This window comes from Xenopus laevis, chromosome 6L (genome assembly GCF_017654675.1).
Source record: "Xenopus laevis strain J_2021 chromosome 6L, Xenopus_laevis_v10.1, whole genome shotgun sequence".
Lineage (NCBI taxonomy): Eukaryota > Metazoa > Chordata > Amphibia > Anura > Pipidae > Xenopus > Xenopus laevis.
Window position 1 is genome coordinate 3075090 of NC_054381.1, and position 22435 is coordinate 3097524.

Sequence of the window (22435 nt, forward strand, 5' to 3'; positions counted from 1 at the left end):
GCTACAAGACTGAGCTGCTGAACTCCATCTGCCAGGTGGCCACTCTGCTGCCTTACTGAGCCACATATAAAACAACATTTATCCATATGGAAAGATTCACCAGTCTCTGCTCACTCATGTTTCACTGCCTTTGACAAAGCTGCCACAGTGATGCAATGGAAGTTATGTAGTAGTTAAATAAATTACAGCTAACTATTGACTATAAATCTACACGTTGTACCAGAGCATGTGCAGTGAATCATCAGAAACGAAGATGGAGAGCTACTGGGGCATCTTTGGAGACACAGATCTTTACTGCTAAAGGGCTGTGGTTGCCTTGGGCTGGTACAGAAGCAACAGATCATGTTTTTATTTGTAATCACTTAAAATGTGTAATTAATCAATTAAATGTACTTGTAATATAACTGATGTGCACATATTGTACTTTGCATGTTGTCCACTATTCTGTTGCACAATTACAGCAGATTTCTGTGCCATTTCTTAGCATAGAGAGTTGTGGCCGGCTTGTTAACGAATGGATCAAGGAAAACAGAGCCGCACAAATATGATTATACACCATCAGGGTGTTTACCCCATTGTGACCACCTGTGAAACCCACCATTCATTATGGGCAGGTTGGGGAGTGGGTTGCACCAATAGTAAATGCAGTTGCAAAAGTAGTAATTTAAACTGTGTATTAGGACATGTAGAGCCTAATGCGTTTCATGCCAAATGGGCACTAACTCATAGGCTAATGGTGTAGGGAGTACCATATATACTCGAGTATAAGCCGTCCCGAGTATAAGCCAAGGTACCTAATTTTACCTCCAAAAACTGGGAAAGCTTATTGACTCGAGTATAAGCCTAGGGTGAGAAATGCAGCAGCTTCTGGTAAGTTTCAATCAAAAAATTGAGGGTTTCTGCTCCCATTGGAGGTGCCTGCATCTCATTTTTGGATGGTGGTGACCATTCTTGGACACTGGCGACCATTCTTGTACACTGGCGACTATTCTTGGACGCCGGCGAATATTCTTGGAGACTATTCTTGGACGCCGGCGACTATTCTTAGGCGCCGGCGACCGTTTTTGTGCTTGACCCGAGTATAAGCCGAGGTGGAGTTTTTTAGCATATTTTGGGGGCTGAAAAACTCGGCTTATACTCTAGTATATACGGTATGTGGGTTTAATACCTGCAGTATATTATATATTTAGAATATAGGAGTAATAAGTAACACAAGGAGTCTGTTGAACAACTAAACAAACAAGTCACATAATTATATGGTAAATTGGTAAGTTGCATTGCAAGGGGAGTCCATGCTATTTGTCAGGCTTAACTCAACCAGGAGTCAGAGGGTGGAAGGTCTAGATCAGTGATCCCCAACCAGTAGCTCATGAACAACAAGTTGCTCCCTAACCCCTTGGATATTGCTCTCCGTTGGCTCAAAGCAGGTGCTTATTTTTTTAATTCCAGGCTTGTTTTGGTTACATAAAAACCAGAGCCTTAATGTAGGCTGCCAGTCCACATAGGGGCTATAGCCAATCACAGACCTTATTTGCACACTCAGTACCTTTTTCATACGTGTGTTGCTCCCCAAATCTTTTTATATCTGAATGTTGTTCACATGTGAAAAAGGTTGGGGACTCCTGGTCTAGATGAATGGAGCCTTCCCTGTGTCTCCCACTTAGGGCTCAGTAACTGGATGTAGGTACCTACATGGTTAAAAATTAATATTGCACACTACTAAATATAGAAAGAAATTGGCACTAAAATTTGCCTTTGAAGTCAATTTAAGTTCCATAATAATAAGGGTTGTATATGGAGTATAAGATAGAGGGCTGTATAGGGAGGATAGAATAGAGGTCTACATAAGGAGGATAGGGAGACTAAAGAGAGGGCTGTGATATTTAATTTGCCTTAATTAACATATTTGACACATGGTATAGTAATAGATCAAAGATAAACCTGTCTAAAGCCCCTTTCATTCTACAACCCCTAGTGAATAATATCTCATTTATACCTAGTCTAGAGCAAGGAGCCTTTAAGGAATGGCAAGTATCAGAGGGCAGACCCACAAGAAGCAGTGATTTTTTGGAGAATAACAAAATAATATCACTACAAGAAATTCAAAAGAAATGGGGTAAACCATTCATGGAACTACTGTCAATTGTGTCATTACATCTCTAAATCTAAAGATGCAGATTGGAATAGAGAGCAGACCAAATGGGAAAACATATTGGAGTGCAAAGAAACCCTTAATAAAGAAATTTCCACTATATATAAACTTTGGTGACAGATACAACACGCAGGGAGTGGGGAAAGGAATTAAACATCAATATCTCCCCCTTAACGTGGAACAAGATTCAGGCATTAGTTCATAAATCATCTAGAGCGGCACGAGTGAGGGAAATGAATTATACAATAGTTACTAGATGGCATCTCACAGCAGCTAAATTGAAAAGAATGTTTCCAGAATTTACAGAATATTTTGGAGATGTGGTCAAGATAAAGGGACCCATGTTCATTTTTGGTTCACTGTAAGGATTTGAATCTCTATTGGGGTAAAATAGTGAAAGCAATAACAGAAGTAACAAATTCAAATCTGGCGGCGGAGGATGTTCCATTAATCCTGTTAAGCCTAAATAAGGATAAAAACGGAATACTGAGGAATCCTCTTACCTTGCATCTACTGAATGCGACCAGGTCCATAATCCCAAGACACTGGAAGGAGTTGCCCCCCCCCCCCAGCTACATGGAGTGGCAGCAGGTAGTAGAAATTTAAGACAGAGACATTTTGTGCATACTGCTACTGAAAAATGCCTTACCCTTTAAACAAAACAGGGATTGTTTGTCCATATATTGCAATATATTTAAGCTGGCCAACTACGTCAAAGTCATCCCATATCTGGCCAGTCCTATGCTCAATTTTCATCTGATTCATTAAGAATTCTATTGCTTCATTATACATTTTATAAAAGGGACGAATACGTTTTACCTGCAACTTACTAGCTGCTTTCAAAGTAAAACTCCCAAACTTGGCTGCCCTTTTATTAGACACCAGTGGGATCACCTGACTATAGTTGGAGGGGGTGGGAGCTACAACATGGAGCTGGTCACTGCTCTTGTAGAACTATAACAAACAAGGGAAAGTTGTGCTCACCACTAGTTTTTAAAAACATTAAGCGGGGGTGCAATGAGGGTGTGACCACAAAATACATATAGACAAATACAAGATTCCTCTGCACTCAACCCATTATCAATATATTTAAGACAGAGACATTTTGTGCTACTGCTACTGAAAAATGCCTTACCCTTTAAACAACACAGGAATTGTTTGTCCATATATTGCAATATATTCAAGCTGGCCAACTACGTCAAAGTCATCCCATATCTGGCCAGTCCTACGCTTAATTTTCATCTGATTCATTAAGAATTCTATGGTTTAATTATACATTTTATAAAAGGGACGAATATGTTTTACCTGCAACTTACTAGCTTGTGAGCACAACTTTCCCTTGTTTGTTATAGTTATACAGGAGCAGTGACCAGCTCCATGTTGTAGCTCCCACCCCCTCCAACTATAGTCAGGTGATCCCACTGGTGTCTAATAAAAGGGCAGCCAAGTTTGGGAGTTTTACTTTGAAAGCAGCTAGTAAGTTGCAGGTAAAACGTATTCGTCCCTTTTATAAAATGTATAATTAAACCATAGAATTCTTAATGAATCAGATAAAATTGAGCATAGGACTGGCCAGATATGGGATGACTTTGACGTAGTTGGCCAGCTTAAATATATTGCAATATATGGACAAACAATCCCTGTTTTGTTTAAAGGGTAAGGCATTTTTCAGTAGCAGTATGCACAAAATGTCTCTGTCTTAAATATATTGATAATGGGTTGAGTGCAGAGGAATCTTGTAGTTGTCTATATGTATTTTGTGGTCACACCCTCATTGCACCCCCGCTTAATGTTTTTAAAAACTAGTGGTGAGCACAACTTTCCCTTGTTTGTTATAGCAGGTAGTAGAAGACATTAGGAAGATGGAAGAAATAACACATATTATTCATAACAAAAGTAAAAAATATTGGAAGATTTGGGAACCATGGGTCAGGTTTCTAAATAAATAGTCTTATCTGGGTGGACAGGCTAAAAAAAGGATTAACGGAGGATCTAACTGCGCAAAATCAGAAACCATCGATGTGCCTGGCAAGTCAACCAGCCAGAATAACAATATTGTATTAATATTATGGAGGGATATCTGTCAATGTTTTTGGTAGCGTGTTAATATGGAACATTGGATTTGTTATGCCATTTGTAGCACTTGTCTTATATTTTTTCAATCTACTTTTTATCTTTTTATACAACTGTCAATACAATTTCTTTGTAAAATCTCTATTAAATAAAAAAACATATTTGACACATTAACAACTGCTTTCAGGTTGTTGTTGGAATTGATGGGGAGCTACTGGGGGTTCCTTGGGCTGGTATAGAAGCCAAAACATAATGTTTAGTTCTCCCCAGCCAAGGAATAAATCAGTCATACTGGGGATGGGCTACCTTGGTTAAAAAGTAACATTACACACCACTAAAAATAGAAGGGGATTGGCTCTGAAAGTTGCCTTTTCAACTCAATTTAAATTCCATAATAATTAAAATAGCCCTTGTATTAAGGGTGTGCCTTTACAAAATGTACAAATAGTTTCATCCCAGGGTGCAAATTAAGGCTGTTCCAGTCTCTCATTGTCCCATGCTAATTAAGAGCCATTGATAAACATGTGACTATGCTAATGACGGTCGTTAGAGAACAGGAACTCATCAGTCTTCCTTTACATATTGTGGGGAAACCTTTTTCCCAAAACAAAGGCACGGCCCATAGTTGTTTGTTGTAAGTAGTTGAAGCAGATCCAGGCTTGGGGGGATCCAAAATGGGATAAAAAGGTGTGAGAATGAGAGGTGAGTTAGTTTGGGGAAGAGACGTGTGGGTACAGGAGCTCTGCAGGCTAATGAGGAGACTCTGCCCAAGGACAGGTAACTATATCAGTGTTTCCACTGATCCCCCCTGAATTCTGGGAATCCACTGGAGTCAGCTTGTGCTACTGAGCCCATTTGTTTCCTCTCATCATTTTGCTTCTTTAGCCATTTTATTGCACTTTCAGCTCTGCATAGAAGTTTTTATTGTTTCAATCTATAAAAAATATTTTGTTAAACCAGAAAATCCAAACAGTAATTCTGATTGCTGATTACTCTAGGTGAAAAAGGCATTCGTTTCATTGGATTTATTGGATTTTAGTGATTTTCAGATATTATGCACCGTCCTTTGTTACTTGTTTTTGCCCATGGAAATAATGTCTGTTATATATATATATATCCATTTAGGTAACTTTAAAAACTCAGCTATTTACTGCTGAGCGTTTTTGACCTATAGGTGCCAGAAATCTTCATACATATCTGGAACTTGTATTTTTGGGAGACATGAGGCATTTTAGATCAGCAGAAAGTTTGTGCATGAATACTAGATAGAAGACTAGATAAAACACATTTCTGGTATAACTCTCTATATCATGAAAAAAAGCAATTGTTCTTTTTTCTATTTAGAGCTCCAAATTTTTTCATTGAAGTGAAAATACACAAAAATTCAGGCAGATTTAAAATGTTTTTGAGTTTTCCTATGCAAATTTCCCATGAAATGCCCCTAAAGTGAGGGATGAAGAATATGAAACCAGCTTCAGTTTAGTACTTCCTGTCATTTCCTGGTCCTGCAGAGCACAGGGAGATCTGTTAAAATCAATTACTTGTCCACTGAGAAGCCCTTTATAATGAACTGCTCAAAGGTACCCATTACTGACTTGCTCTAGATTTTCTGTCTGCCTGTTCATCTCTGTGAGTGCCAATAGGAGCTATAGGATTCAGAAACATCCTCTGATAAGTGGTGAGAAGTGTCTATTTGTGCTAAAAACAGGCAACGTTTTTGGCCTCACACTTGAATCCAGTGTGAATTTTCAGGATGACATTGCCACCTTGCAGTGGGTTAAGCAGCCTGTACCCAATGATACAAATACTGATTGGTATAGTAGAGAGTTTTCTCTTTCTGATGTGAATAGGAACTATAGGGTTACCCAGTAGTAAAGTTTCTATAAGAAACTTTACTACTGCATTCCCCAACCTCACTGTCCTCACTGTGATGAACCCCCTACTCTGTTCCTTCTTTTCTTCTAGTCTGAAGAGGGGGATCTGGTGGGGCCATCCTCTTTATGGGAAATAGATCTCACACTAGCAGTCTCTAATGTCCTCTGTGTAAACAATAACCATGTCCCCTCATAGGTGTCTTTTTTCCAGAGAAAACAACCCCAACCTTGTCAGTCTCCCCTCCTAATGTAACTCTTCCCTCCCTCTAACCAGTTTAGTTGCACTTAGTCTCTGCACTCTCTCCAGCTCATTTATATCCCTCTTAAGGACTGGAGTCCAAAACTGCCCCCATACTCCAGATGAGGCCTCACCAGGGACCTATAAAGAGACACAATTATGTTTCATCCCTTGAGTTAATACCCTTTTTTATGCAGGACAGAACTTTATTTGCTTTATATTATTTGCATTTATATAATTTTTGCCAAAGTGCATAACCTGCATTTATCAACATTGAACCTCATTTTCCAGTTTGCTGCCCAGTTTTCAAGTTTAGACAAATCACTGTGCAAAGTGTCAGCATCCTGCATGGAACCTATAGTTCTGCACAATTTAGTATCATCTGCACAAATAGAAACAGTACTTTCTATGCCCACTTCCAGGTCATTAATAAACAAGTTGAAAATCAAGGGATCTAGTACAGAGCCCTGCGGTACTCCACTAACAACACTGGTCCAATTAGAAAATGTTCCATTTACCACCACTCTTTGTAGTGTGTCTTTTAGCCAGTTCTCTATCCAGGAACAAATACTATGTTCCAGGATAATATTCTTTAATTTACCTATTAACCTTGTGTGTGGCACTGTATCAAATGCTTTATCAAAGTCTAAGAGGATCACATCCACTGCCACCCCAGAGTCAAGGTTCCTGCTCACCTCTTCATAAAAGGAAATTAAATTAGACTGGCAAGATCTATTACACATAAAAACATTCTGACACAAACTCATAGTATTGTGATTTAAAATGAAGTCAAGTATCTTATCTGTTAATACCCTTTCAAAGTGCTTTCCTACCACTGACATCAAATTAACAGGTCTATAGTTCTATGGCTGAGAACAGGATCCTTTTTGAATAGAGGCCTCACATTAGCAATTTACCAGTCTCTCATCACTATGTCAGACCTCAATGAATCCTGAAATATTAAGTAAAGAGGTTTGGCAATCACAAAGCTAAGCTTATTTAGTACCCTGGGATGAATACCATCTGGCCCCGGACCTTTTATCCTTACATGTTGTAGTCTTTTTTTAATGTCCTTGTGCATGAACCATGCGTTATTTGTTGTATTATTAGAATTGGGACTATTAATAAGGAAACCTTCATTAATTGGTTCCGTATTTCTGTAGACAGATGAAAACACATCAAATTAATGGACATCTCATACATTCAGAACAATATCTGCACATGGCAATACATGGGGTCGGTCTAATCACAAGGTCCAGGTTAGTTCATTGACCAACACAGTCACCCACTTCCCAGGGAAAATGTCTCTGGCTTTTAATGACACAGTTCAGTTCATATAGTAGAAAATCACCTGCACCTGTAAACAAATATATTAGTGGAAACTACACTCTCTAACTAGTATGATCATTTTACTCTAAACCACCAACAAGGTTTTAATGTTTCCTATTTTTCCCCATAAGGAGAGAAGAAGGAGTTGCAGAAGATCCCAGAGCAGCATTAAGCAGCAGAGGTTCCAAGTAAGAGAATCCAGGGATTTCTGGGATTCCTTAGATCCAGCCAAGGAGCCGTTACAGGTGCAGGACATAGAATAAAGCAGAGACACCGTGTGACTCAGGAATAGGATATCAGGTCTCTCAGCAAACCAAATAGCAGCAGATCTTCTTGTCTGTCAGTTACAACAAGTCGTAAGACAAAAGAGGCCGAGGTGCAACTTTGTAGCACAATGGAATGTGAGCAGCAAGACAACAGTCTTACAGGACATCAGAAGGTTATCAAAGAAGAGAAACCTTTCCCTTATGAAGAATATGGCAAAGTCTTCTCTTCAAATGTGACACTTCTTATACATCACACAGAGGAGAAACCATTCTCATGTAATGAATGCGGAAAAGGCTTTTCTACAAAGCAGAAACTCAAAATTCACCAGACAGTTCACACAGGGGAGAAACCCTTCAAATGCACAGAATGTGGCAAAGGCTTTTCCACAAAACATCAGCTCAAACTTCACCAAGCAGTTCACACAGGAGAGAAACCTTTCATGTGCGCTGAATGTGGAAAATGCTTTTCTACAAAGCAACAACATAAAATTCACCACATGACTCACACAGGGGAGAAACCCTTCACATGCACAGAATGCAGCAGAGGCTTTTATACAAAACGCGATCTCAAAATGCACCAGACAGTTCACACAGGGGAGAAACCCTTCACATGCACAGAATGCGCCAAAGGATTTTCTACAAAGCAAAAGCTCAAAATTCATCAAATAGTTCACACAGGGGAGAAACCCTTCACATGCACAGAATGTGCCAAAGGATTTTCTACAAAACACCAGCTCAAAGTTCATCAAGCAGTTCACACAGGTGAGAAACCTTTCACATGCACAGAATGCAGCAAAGGATTTTCTACAAAGCATCAGCTCAAAATTCACCAGATCGTTCACACAGGGGAGAAACCCTTCACATGTACAGAATGCTATAAAGGCTTTTGTACAATGCAGAAGCTCACACGTCACCAGACAGTTCACACAGGAGAGAAACCCTTTACATGCACAGAATGTGGCAAAGCCTTTCCTACAAAGCATCAGCTCAAACTTCACCAGGCAGTTCACATAGGGGAGAAACCATTCATGTGTGCAGAATGTGGCAAATGTTTTTCGACAATGCAGCCACTCAAAATTCACCAGACAATTCACACAGGGGAGAAACCCTTTACATGCACAGAATGCGACAAATGCTTTTCTACAAAGAAGACACTCAAAATTCACCAGACAGTTCACACAGGAGAGAAACCCTTCACATGCACAGAATGCGGCAAAGGCTTTTCTAGAAAGCAGAAGCTCAAAATTCACCTGGCAGTTCACACAGGGGAGAAACCCTTTATGTGTACAACATGTGGAAAATGTCTGTCTTCAAAGCAGAAGCTCAATCTTCACCACATGACTCACACAGGGGAGAAACCATTCACATGCACAGAATGCGGAAAAGGCTTTTCTAGAAAGGATAATCTCAAAATTCATCAGACTGTTCACACAGGACAGAAACCCTTCACATGTACAGAATGTGACAAAGGCTTTTCTACAAAGCAAAACCTCAAAATGCACCAGATGACTCATACAGGGGAGAACCCCTAAATGTGTGCTGTATGAAAGAACATGTAATCCTAAACAACATTCCATCATCCCTGAATAAATAGCTGTAATTCATTCTAGAGTTATTTGTATCCTGCACTGCAGCTTTTGTTTTGTAAACAATATATCAGAATTCTACTGTATGAGGTACAGTTTGTTCCAAATACATTTTGTATACAAAGATATTCCCGAATAAGTTTTTTTTTGATTGAGAAAAAAATCTGTTTTGTGCACAAAAGGATTTAATTATTTCACAAATGGCATTCTGTACATTTTGACAGCAATCTGCTTTACAGAATATATAGCGGTGCAGGTAACTAGCGCATGTCAAGCTAGGTTTTAATAACAAAATAGATGCTTATCACAGAAAGCACGATTTTATTCTATCAAAAAATTAAAACTAAACTGATAAAGTATCAAAGCTTATTGCCCTATAACAACAAGATAGAAAGTTACCATTTCTGCTCTATATTGCTCTATCATCTCTATTGCATAGGATACTATCTGATCTGCTATAGAGGCGCCCTCTTTGCAGGTGGTGAAATGCAGAAATTCACAGTGGATCCCCATCTAGTGAATAATTGGAGCAACACTTGCTAATGATTCTAGAGAAGCTTTGTATATGATTGTTATTCTCCAATGTCTCCTCCTCCTGTAATCTTGCACCAGTTATATCAGTCTCTTAATCATGTGCTCAGCTATAGTTCAGCTACTACATAAAAGGTTTAGCCAGACATGTGGGACTGATCATGTGCACTCACATTCTGTATAGTATGATGTGTAGCTCTTATGAGCAGTCTCTAGTTAGCTGTAGTTCAACTACTACATAATTGGTGTAGCAAAGGCTCTGTAGAATCAAAAAATCTTTAGAGCAGACAATCAATAAAGACAATCTTCCAACCAGCCAGTTCAATCAAAGTGAAATCATGTGTCCACAGCCTTACGCATTTTGTGTTACAAACACTTAGTCATAGGCTCTGTAGAATGTATCCTCTGATGATTGGTCATCACCCAATATAAGAAGCTTGTATGGGGTGGGCTATTAGCTTATGAGTAAGTGCCCATTTGGTAAGACATGCATAAGGTTCTACATGTCCTAATAAACAGATAAAATTGTATGTAGGGGACATAAGGAATCCTTCCCATGTTTGTCTGCCTGTGACATCATCCAGCCCAGTTGCATGCTGGATAGTGACCCGATTGGCTGGGAACCCCAGTGCATCCTTGGGAGAAAGGGTGTGCCTGACTTTGGAGCCAAATGCACAGGGTCTCCCAGGGAGAGAGCTGAGAGAGCCAGCATGAGTAGCTGTAAGACTGTAAGGTACAGAGAAGAAGCTGTTGAGCCTGGGGAGATTGAGCCCAGCCTGTCCCCTGCCAAGCTGCTGCAAACTCAGGAGAAAGGTGCCACTAGTGAGATTGATTCTGCTGCAGAGCTGCCTGTAATCTCCAGTGTGAATTCCTCTGAGAGCCTGTCCCCTGCCAAGCTGCTGCAAACTCAGGAGAAAGGTGCCACTAGTGAGATTGATTCTGCTGCAGAGCTGCCTGTAATCTCCAGTGTGAATTCCTCTGAGAGCACCCCGGTGAGTGAGCCACCCAAGGGAGGATACTGGCACGGATACAAGTGTCTTTGCAACTTTATATGTATATTTACTCCTTATGAGCAGATATATATACCATTTTTGTGTGCCTGACTTTGGAGCCAAATGCACAGGGTCTCCCAGGGAGAGAGCTGAGAGAGCCAGCATGAGTAGCTGTAAGACTGTAAGGTACAGAGAAGAAGCTGTTAAGCCTGGGGAGATTGAGCCCAGCCTGTCCCCTGCCAAGCTGCTGCAAACTCAGGAGAAAGGTGCCACTAGTGAGATTGATTCTGCTGCAGAGCTGCCTGTAATCTCCAGTGTGAATTCCTCTGAGAGCCTGTCCCCTGCCAAACTGCTGCAAACTCAGGAGAAAGGTGCCACTAGTGAGATTGATTCTGCTGCAGAGCTGCTTGTAATCTCCAGTGTGAATTCCTCTGAGAGCCTGTCCCCTGCCAAGCTGCTGCAAACTCAGGAGAAAGGTGCCACTAGTGAGATTGATTCTGCTGCAGAGCTGCCTGTAATCTCCAGTGTGAATTCCTCTGAGAGCACCCCGGTGAGTGAGCCACCCAAGGGAGGATACTGGCACGGATACAAGTGTCTTTGCAACTTTATATGTATATTTACTCCTTATGAGCAGACATATATACCATTTTTGTTTATTTAGAGTGGGTTGCACCCCTGAACTGTTGATGAACAGGTGGTCACAATAAATGGGGTAATCTCTCCAACTGCACCTAATTATGTGTGTGTGGCTCTATTTTCTTTGATTCTATGTGACGATACTCCGGTTATACAGGAGACCATACCCCAGGTGCAATAAGGGTGTCTACAAATAGGTGCAGTGAAATATTAACTGTATTGCCTTTTTTTAGTGCAGAACACACTTCAGTCAATTGTTTTCATTTAGAAATAGAAAGGTTGCTGTTATTTAACTGGTTTTATCAGCTCAGCTCTGCAGGACCAGGAAGCGCTAAACTGAAACTGGTTTCAACTTCTTGATTAATGTTAGAGAACAACAACATTTATATTTCTAAATTAAAACAATAGACAAAAAAAGTGTGTTCTGCACTCATGTTGAAAAGGGGTGTATACTGTCTATTTAATGGGGCAATACAGTAAGATTTCACTGCACACCCATTTGTAGACACACTTACTGCACTACTGGTACTGGACTCCTAGAAATCTTATCTACAAAAAACCACATCCTTCTCAATTAAGGAAACATAATGTTTAGTTCTCCTCGCCCAGCCAAGGAATAAATCATTCATACTGGGGATGGGGTAGCATAGTACATAGTAACATAGTAAGTTAGGTTGAAAAAAAAGACAAGTTTAAGTCCCTCAAGTTCAACCGTTCAACTATCTTTCACTGGACACCAAAACTGTACGGCATATTCTAGATGGGGCCTTACCAGTGCTCTATACAGTGGGACCCCCTCCTCCCGTGACTCTCTGCCCCATTTAATACAAGTCAAGACCTTATTTGCCCTTGATGCTGCTGACTGGCATTGCTTGCTACAGACAAGTTTATTATCTACAAGGACTCCAAGCTCCGTCTCCATTATGGATTTTTCTAGTGCAGTCCCATTAAGGGTATAAGTGGATATTGTTACATCCCAGGTGCAGGACTTTACATTTATCAACATTGAATCTCATTTGCCACTTAGCTGCCCAGATTGCCAGTTTGTCAAGATCCTGTTGCAAGTGCCACATCCTGGATGGAATTAATTGGGCTGATAGTTTTGTCTCATCTGCAAACACTGATACATTACTTACAACACCCTCCCCTAAGTCATTAATGAACAAGTTAAATAAAAGTGGACCCAATACTGAGCCCTGGGGGACCCCACTAAGAACCTTACTCCAAGTAGAGAATGTCCCATTAACAACCACCCTCTGTACCCGATCCTGTAGCCAGTTTCCTATCCATGTGCAAACGACTTCATTAAGCCCAACAGACCTTAGTTTAGAAAGCAGTCGTTTGTGGGGCACAGTATCAAACACTTTGGCAAAATCCAAATAGATCACATTTACTGCCCCCCCCCCCCACTGTCCAGCATCTTCAATATCAAATTGTCCTTATAGTGGTCTTCCGTGTGTCCAGTGCTTCTCAATGAGCCGCAGTCCCCGTGCCAGATTGCAAAAGATTCCAAGTAAATCAAAAATAGCCAGAGAGCACACCTTTATGTTTTAAATGGTTTTCATTTTTATTTCGCAGACAATCCTGCACAACACGTTTCGGCTACAACAGCCTTCATCAGGTGCATAAATTACAGTGAAAAAAACAAGCTATTTACCCTTTCACCCCACCAACAATTCTTGCACCAGCTCCATAGTCTGGCCAGGTGCAAGTAAACATCTGGACTAAACAAGTACTGCCATCTTGTGGCCTACTCAGAATAAACACCATTAAAGGAGTAGCAGTGTAAATTGATACAAAATGTAGCATAATAGTAACATATAACAATGTATTCAATAGTAGTTAAAGTGGTTTCCTACCAGTTTAGTAACATTTCGTTCAATGTAGTATAAAGTGGAAAACGAGTCGGTATGTAATCCATGTATCGTCTGTAAAGAAAGGAAATAATTTTATCAGTGAGGCCTCTTATTGTACTTATTGTAATAAATCTTCTTTATAAAAAGCATTAGTAGCTCTTTGCCTCATTCATTCCTCGAGGTTCCACAGTCTCCATCCTGTGTATCCATCGTGTAAGAGAAGACGTTTACGAAATCTGAGTTGCACGTATGATAGTCCTTAATGGGAATCTTATGCCCTTTGTGAGGGCGTTATGTTGTCCCCTTTGATTATAGAAATACAACTCCCACAGTTTAGACAGGGGAAAGTTCCACATTTGGGGGTGCTCAGGAACCTAGTATTGGACTTCATCTCTTGGATGTCTGTTTTTACATCGGCAAGATTTTTTCCCCTCTTATAAGAGAATAGTGGCGCAGATCTGCAATATCTTCCCACAATAGAATCCTTTTGAAGAATGGACCAATGGTGTAAAAAAATTTTTCCAATCTTTTGCTCAACGGTCCCAATTGGCTCACGCGTTGTTCAGCCTTTGCTGTAATCTTACTGCCTGTCAATAGGCTGCACATTATAGACCAATACAGAATGACCCCACTTGGGATATAAAGAGGAAAATTGATCTTTGCATTAATTCGGCATTTCATAGTGGAATTATCACTAAAAAGAATGTAGATTTTTTGACGGTGACACATCCAAGAATTCCAGTGCTATACTTACAAGCCAAAGGTCCATAAAAACCTCGAGCATCCTCCAGGTAGACCAATTGTATCTGGTGTAGGCTCAATTTTACAACCGCTGTCACGATTTGTTGATGCATACATTCAAGATGTCGTCAAAAAAATACCCCAATGTTTGCGTGATACAACTGATTTTTTGCCCAAATTACAGAACATGGGCCATTTGTCTCCAGACTGGATGCTATGTAGTATTGATGTCCAGTCACTATACACGTCCATTCCACACGAGGAGGGGATACACTACATAGAAGAGGCACTTTTGCAAACAAAAATTACGCATTCCATGATATTTTTCCTTTTGGAACTGTTAACCCTGGTGCTAAAATATAATTATTTCAGATTTGGGAATGAATACTTTATACAGGTCCAAGGGACCACGATGGGTAGTAATCTAGCACCCAGTTATGCAAATATATTTATGGCGGCCTTGGAACAAAAACTTATTTTTGATAACCCACTGTACACAGGCCACATACACTGTTACTTTAGATATGTGGACGATATTTTCATTATCTGGAAGTCTGGTGAGTTTGAACTGTTACAATTTATTGAATATATTAACTCCCAACATGACTCCATAAAACTTACGGCAGAGTTTGATCGGGCAAGTATACATTACTTGGATGTACAGGTGACCAATGACAATGGACAAATCACCACTGACCTTTACTCTAAACCTGCGGAGAGGAACAACATCTTGAGACCTGATAGTTACCATATGCCGAATACTGTAAAAGGCATCCCCAAGGGCCAATTTTTGAGGGTGAGACGTATAGCCTCAAATGATGAAAAGTACCTCTGTAGTACTAACAAACTGATAACCAAGTTTGTGGAAAAAGGTTATAATTACCATTCCCTGTGCAAAATAAGAGATGAGGTTCTTAAGATAAACAGAAACAGCCTACTGATAGGCAGTAAGATTACAGCAAAGGCTGAACAACGCATGAGCCAATTTGGAGCGTTGAGCAAAAGATTGGAAAAAATTGTTTTACACCATTGGTCCATTCCTCAAAAGGATTCTCTTATAAGAGGGGAAAAAATCTTGCCGATAGACTGGTAAAAACAGACATCCAAGAGATGAAGTCCAATACTAGGTTCCTGAGCACCCCCAAATGTGGAACTTTCTAAACTGTGGGAGTTGTAGTTCTATAATCAAAGGGGACAAGATAACGCACCCTCACAAAGGGCATAAGATTCCCATTAAGGACTATCATACGTGCAACTCAGATTTTGTTATATATGCCCTTAAATGTCCTTGTGGTAAAATGTATATTGGACAGACCACAAGACAGGTAAAGATTAGAATCAGGGAACATAAATACTCCATTTCTAACTATGATCCACAAAATAAAAAGACACATACACCAGTGGGTGAACACTTTTATTCCAATAAGCATAACGCAGCGACACTAAGATGGCTGGTTTTGGAGAAGGTAAACGCACCCCAGCGAGGTGGTGACCGTAAACGTCTTCTCTTACAAACTGAAGCACGATGGATACACAGGATGGAGACTGTGGAACCCCGAGGAATGAATGAGGCTATGAGCTACTAATGCTAAAGAAGAATTATTACAATAAGTACAATAAGTGGCCTCACTGCTAAAATTATTTCCTTTCTTTACAGACGATACATGGATTACATACCGACTCGTTTTTCACTTTATACTACATTGAACGAAATGTTACTAAACTGGTAGGAAACCACTTTAACTACTATTGAATACATTGTTATATGTTACTATTATGCTACATTTTGTATCAATTTACACTGCTACTCCTTTAATGGTGTTTACTCTAAGTAGGCCACAAGATGGCACTTGTTTACTTGTTTAATCCAGATGTTTACTTGCACCTGGCCAGACTATGGAGCTGCTGCAAGAATTGTTGGTGGGGTGAAAGGGTAAATAGCTTGTTTTTTTCACTGTAATTTATGCACCTGATGAAGGCTGTTGTAGCCGAAACATGTTGTGCAGGATTGTCCAGCATCTTACTTACCACATCATAAATAGCAATCAAATTCGTCTGACATTGACCTATCCTTCATAAAGCCATGCTGATTGCTGCGCACAATGCCATTTACTAGGATAAACTTTTGAATGTGATCCCTTAACAAGCCTTCAACTAAATTGCCCACCACAGATGTCAAGCTTACTGGCCTATAATTGCCAGGCTGAGATCTGAATCCCTTTTTAAATATTGGAAAGAGACCATAATGTTATATCATTTAATGGCTGGTGCAAAAAACAAATATACACTAGGGTAACAAAAACCATGAATTCCAGAAAAGCTGAGTACCTTGAGGGCTGCCCTACAGAGTATTGATTGGAGCATTATATTTCTCAATTAATTCCCTTAAGGAGTAAAAGTAGAAGCTCTAAGAATCACCCTATGTGGTTTAATACAGAATTAAAAAGGTTAATAGGAAAGAAGAGAAAGGCATTTAATAACTACAAATCTGTTGGGACAGAAGCTGCATTTAATGAATATACACACTATAATAAATGTTGTAAATCAGCAATCTTGAAGACAAATAAAGGAAATGAAGAGTGCATTGCAAACCCCAAAACATTTTTTAAATATATTTATAGTAAAAAGATGCAGGTTGAGAGTGTTGCTCCATTAAATAATGGTACCAGTATGGTTGTAACAGATACAGAAAAGGCAAATGTGTTAAATCAGTTCTTTTCTTCAGTGTATACAATAGAGGAGTGTGAGCTCCCAGGCTCACTTAATAACTGCACGAATGGTTCAGCTCAATCTAGTCAGTGGCTGACTCAGGATATGATTCAAAAAGCTTTAATACAAATCAATGTAAATAACGCTCCAGGGCTTGATGGCATACACCCCCGGGTTCTAAGAAAGCTTTGTTCAGTTTTAGACCAGCCCCTATTTCTGAGAAAATCAGAAATAAGGGTTGATCTAAAACTAAACTAAGCTCTCTTAGAACCCGGGGCAACTCTGTTGAATTTAGACAGCACAGCATAAAGCATAACTCATTACACACCACTAAAATAGAAGGGAATTGGTTCTAAAAGCTGTCTTTTATTAATAATAATAATAATAATAATGAAAACAGCCATTATACTTAGTGTGTGCCTTTACAAAGTTTACAAATAGTTTGATTCCAGGGTGCAAATTAAGGCTCCGCCATGCTAATTAGGGTCCTTTGTTAAACATGTGACTATGCTAATGAAGGTTTTTATATTACAAGAACTCATCAGCTTTCCTTTTTGTGGGAGAACCTTGATGGAAGGCTCCGCCCATAGTTGTTTGTTGTAAGTAGTTGAAGCAGATCCAGGCTTGGGGGGATCCAAAATGGGATAAAAAGGTGTGAGAATGAGAGGTGAGTTAGTTTGGGGAAGAGACGTGTGGGTACAGGAGCTCTGCTCCCCATACACACGCCCCTCCCTACTGTCACATAAATGATATATCCCCATATCTATACTAACTATAGAGTTTAGTATCACAATAGCCTTTGTATTATGTCTGTCCAAGAAATCATCCAAGTCCCTCTTATAGTCATTAACTGAATCATCACCCGGCAGTGCATTCCCCAACCTCACTGTCCTCACTGTGATGAACCCCCTACTCTGTTCCTTTAAATGAAACTTCTTTTCCTCTAGTCTGAAGGGGAGGCCTCTGGTACGTGATTCTCTTTATGGGTAAAAAGGTCCCCTGCTATTTGTCTATAATGTCCTCTAATGTACTTGTAAAGTCTAATCATGTCCCCTCACAAGCCCCTTTTTTCCAGAGAAAACAACCCCAACCTTGTCAGTCTCCCCTCATAATTTAAAGGGGAACTATCACAAAATTAAAAATTGGTAAAAAGAATCATTGCATGAAGTTATTAAAATGTCTAACTATATAATGTATTGAGAAAAATGTACAGTTTTTAAAATATTGAAGTGATTATAGTGAACACATGCCTGGCTGCTTCTCCCATACCTGCCTCTGGCGTCGGAGTTGGGTTTCTTTGCACAAAAGCTCTGTCCTCTCTCTCATTGGCTGTTAGTGCTGTCAATCCTAAACTGTCTGAAGGCAGCATCCTGAACAATGGCTCCATTATTTGTGCTCTGATGGATTATTCCTTCTTCCTACAAAGCTTCCCCCCACCCCCACCCCAATGCTTCCAGCCTCGTTACTTTTGTTATTTTTTATAGCTCCATTTTTCCCCTCAGCGGCTCCCCTTGTGCAGCCCCCCCCTCCCTTCCAGCAAGTCATGAGAAAAGAAACGAGCAGAGGCCCCAAGACATCAGCGTGTGATTTGTACATTACACTTCCTATACCCACAGCACCGCCCACTCACTGAATATTCACCAAAGACATTTGCCTCCTCTTCGTGGCTTAGTCCAGGTTAGTGTTACACTTACACACAAACACCCACTTATTACACTGAAACACACTTACACTCACACTACAACACACACATACATTTTTGGGGATTGGGAGTGGATCACACACACATACACACACACATAGAGACACACACACACACACACAGACATACACAGACATACACACACACACACACACACAGACATACAGACACACACACATACAGACAGATACACAACACAACACATAATTTTGTGAATTGTACACACACATACGCACATACACTTTTTTGGGGCTTATTATTTTCTTATCATCACATCATTTTTTTTTGTCTGAAAAAATGTTTTATTGCCATTGTGAACAGCATAATGTCTTGCACAATAGCTTTTGTCTGTTATTTTGCTGATTATATTGCAATTTTGGTGCATTTTTAGCTATTTTATTGCATTTTCAGCTCTGCATAGGTGGCGTTCCATTGTTTTTGTCCGTAAAACATATTCTCTGTGCAGGGGTCTTTGTGCGCCACATGGTTTGGTAAATCTATGCATTTTGGGCATCAAGTGTTCAGTAGACCCCTAGTATTTATATTTAGGATGTTTTATGCTCCTACATTACAAAATGTGGGGTATATAACGGGGTAAAGGACAAGCTTTGTGACAATTTTCAGAAATTATATATGGAAAACCAAACCTGGTTAGGGTGAGAAGGGCTGAAAGGAACCAAAACCTTTACATGCAAAGTGACGCCTTCTGAAACCAAAAGGTATTTACTTGTCTCATGCCAGACACACATCCCTGCCTGGATAGCATAACATTTACATTTTAATTCTCCCATAAGGCATCATGGGCGGAGATATGCAAATCACTCCTTTATACCCTGTGGCCAACTCTGCATCCAGAACTGCTGGTTTATAGCACAATTATATAAAAACCAAAAAGTTTAGGGTAACATTATTGCTTGGTGCTTTGCCATATAAAGATACATTTACCCATTTTAGATTTGGCAGAATGTGTATTTTTTGAAAATATGATGTTTTCTTGGGATGACTTACTTATTTGCCACTTTTACCAAACACTAGGCAGTATGGCAGTGGGTTTTTTTGGGTAGTAGAAATCTATGCCATGAAATGTGTATGTCCCAACTTCATTTTGGGGGTCTCTATGCCAGATACTTTGGTAAACCTTTGCACACTGGGCACCAAACTGTTTGGAGGACCCCTGGCAATCATATTTAGGTGCTTTTTTTGGTAAATAATGATACATGGACGATATGATGCTGGAAAGTTGAAGCTTTGAGGCAATTTTTAAGTATTTCACCAAAACCAACAAATTTGGGAAAGCCTTTCAACTTAGTAGTTTGGAGCAGAAAGGCATGGGTACCCATTTTAGATTCAGTAGAATGTGCACTTTACAAAAATATTTGGTTTTGGGGGGTAAACCTATATTTCTGTGTTTTTACCCCACAAAAAATACAGTCCGTGTTGATTATTCATTACCTGAAGTTTCCCCTCAGAAAATGCCCCTAAAGTGATAGCACAAAATGTTTCAAAAACATCTGGCATTTTGGATTCGGCCGAACCCCTGAATCATTTGTGAAAAATTTGGCCGAATACCGAACCGAATCCAAACCCTAATTTGCATATGCAAATTAGGGATGGGAAAATTATTTTATTTCCTTGTTTAGTGACAAAAAGTCCCGCAATCTCCCTCGATTCGGATTCGCTTCGGCCGAATCCTGCTGAAAAATGCCGAATCCCGAACTGAATCCCGGATTCGGTGCATCCCTAATTTTGTGTAACTGAAATGTCAAATTCTTCTGGAACTTAAAGGGTTATTGGACTTACTAGTGAAAAATATTGTTAAAATCGCACACATAATGGATTTTATGTTTCAAGATATTTAATTATTTTCTGATTTTTGCTTCATAGTATTCATATCTGGTGCCCATAACACCACTTTGGGCAGGGGTGAGTGTGAGTGGAAAGTAGGTGTGGCAGGGGTGAGTGTGAGTGTGAGTGTACATGTAAGGAGGATGGGTTTAGCTGACAGTACCAATGCCATTATATGGAACCAGCAGTGCCAAAGCCAGTGAACAGCTGACATGCCTGTGTATGGAAGTCCTGGTAACAATGGCAGTGTGTGTGGAGGTGCCCGTGGTTGTGCCAATGTCAGTGGATGTGCTGGTGAAGTATCAATGTGCGGATGTGTCTGAGTATAGAAGTGTCAGTACCAATGACAGTATGTGTGAAGGTGCAAATGGTAATGCCAGTGTATGGAAGTGCCAGTACCAATAGTAATGTGCGATTACCAATCAAACTGTATGTGGTGGTGCCAGTGCCAATGTATGGGAGTCCCTGTGTATGGAAGTACAAATGGCAATGCCAGGGTATGGAAGTGTATGGAAGTGCCAATACCAATGGCATTGTATTTGGTGTTGCCAATGTAAAAAAGTGCCTTGAAGTGTTTAAAGTACAAGTACCAATACTAGTGTATACAAAAGCCAGTGCTAATGGCAGTATGCAGGGCCGGACTGGGAGTAAAAAGCAGCCCGGGCAAAAAAAATCAAAGCAGCCCACATGTAAACACTCAATGGTTTTGTACTCATTCACACATATATTGGGGTAAAACTGCAAAAGTTATGTGCATAAAGAGCTGCCTTTCTCGCTTAACTGTACTTAATGTAATATATTAGTTATTAACTAACTATTATTATTACATTATAGCACAGTAACATATTTTTTACTGGCACCACACAAATCTAATGTGTCCGTATTAACCATTTTGTTGTTTTGCCATTTATCGACAAGGATTCAATAGTTTACCATTACAGTATGGGGTACATTGCTACTTATAATATGCAAGTGAAAAAAACAACTCACCCACTTTCTACTCTTCTACACTTTCCTATGGGATTTTCAGAAATGTATTTATCAATGAGTCAGTTGCACATTTTGCTCTAAAAGGCATTTAATTGTAAGCTATGATTAGGAGTATCGTAGCACAGAACACATAAGGTTTGTTGTAGTAAAGTCTACTTTTTGTTTACTGGCCTGGTGTGGGTTTATTGTGAGTGCTACCCAATCCAGATTTAGGGTTGCCACCTGGCCGATATTTTACTGGCCTAGCTGGTAAAACACCCGCCAAGGTCGGGGCCAGTATTACAAATTTACCGGTAATGTAGCTGCTGGTAAATTTGTAATATCCCTAACTAAAGCCCTTGGCCTGCCCCAATCTGCAGAAAATCTACCTTTTCTTCCGCGCCTGGCTAGTTGCACGCCGCCCCCTTTGACGTCTTGCCCCACTCCTTTGATGTCATATCCAATGCACGCCGCGACTCCGCCCCATTTGCAATCACTCCCCGCCCCCTTTGACGTCACATCCCACCTCTTTTTACTGCCCCCAGCACCGGCCGGTGCAAATTTTATTGAAAGGTGGCAACCCTATCCAGATTCTGTAGAACTACTACATGTGCTGAAGGTCTTGTTGGGGCATGAACGCCTAGGCACCACATCATTGTGGGCAAATGTCTACTTTTATGCAGTGCTGCATTGGCTGTATCTTTATGAGTTTGAACTACTCCTGAAGACTAAGGGGCAAATTCACTAACATTCGTAGTTGCGCCAGGCGCAACTTCGCCACACTTTGCCAGGCGTAGTTTCGCCAGCGCTCCGCAAATTCACTAAAATCCGAAGTTGCGCACAGGGGTAGCGTAAGATTGCGAAGTTGCGCTAGCGTTGATTCGCTAAGTGAAGCGAAGTTACGCTAGCGAAGGCTAATTTGCATACGGCGCCAAA

The 22435-nt window shown here is 40.2% G+C and overlaps 2 protein-coding genes and 1 pseudogene across 5 annotated transcripts in view; 2 read left to right on the forward strand and 1 right to left on the reverse strand.

Annotated features, from left to right (window-relative positions):
• LOC121394776 overlaps window positions 1–9646 on the forward strand; it is a 34059-nt pseudogene extending 24413 nt beyond the window's left edge.
• The window catches only part of XB5897957.S (hypothetical LOC495453 S homeolog), a 658286-nt gene that overhangs the window by 433972 nt on the left and 201879 nt on the right, over window positions 1–22435 (reverse strand).
• Window positions 4721–22435, forward strand: part of LOC108718436 — a 68121-nt gene continuing 50406 nt past the window's right edge. Inside the window, exon 1 of the mRNA XM_041566774.1 lies at window positions 4721–5002. The gene's annotated coding sequence lies outside the window, so the exon portion shown is untranslated. The remainder of the gene's footprint in view (window positions 5003–22435) is intronic.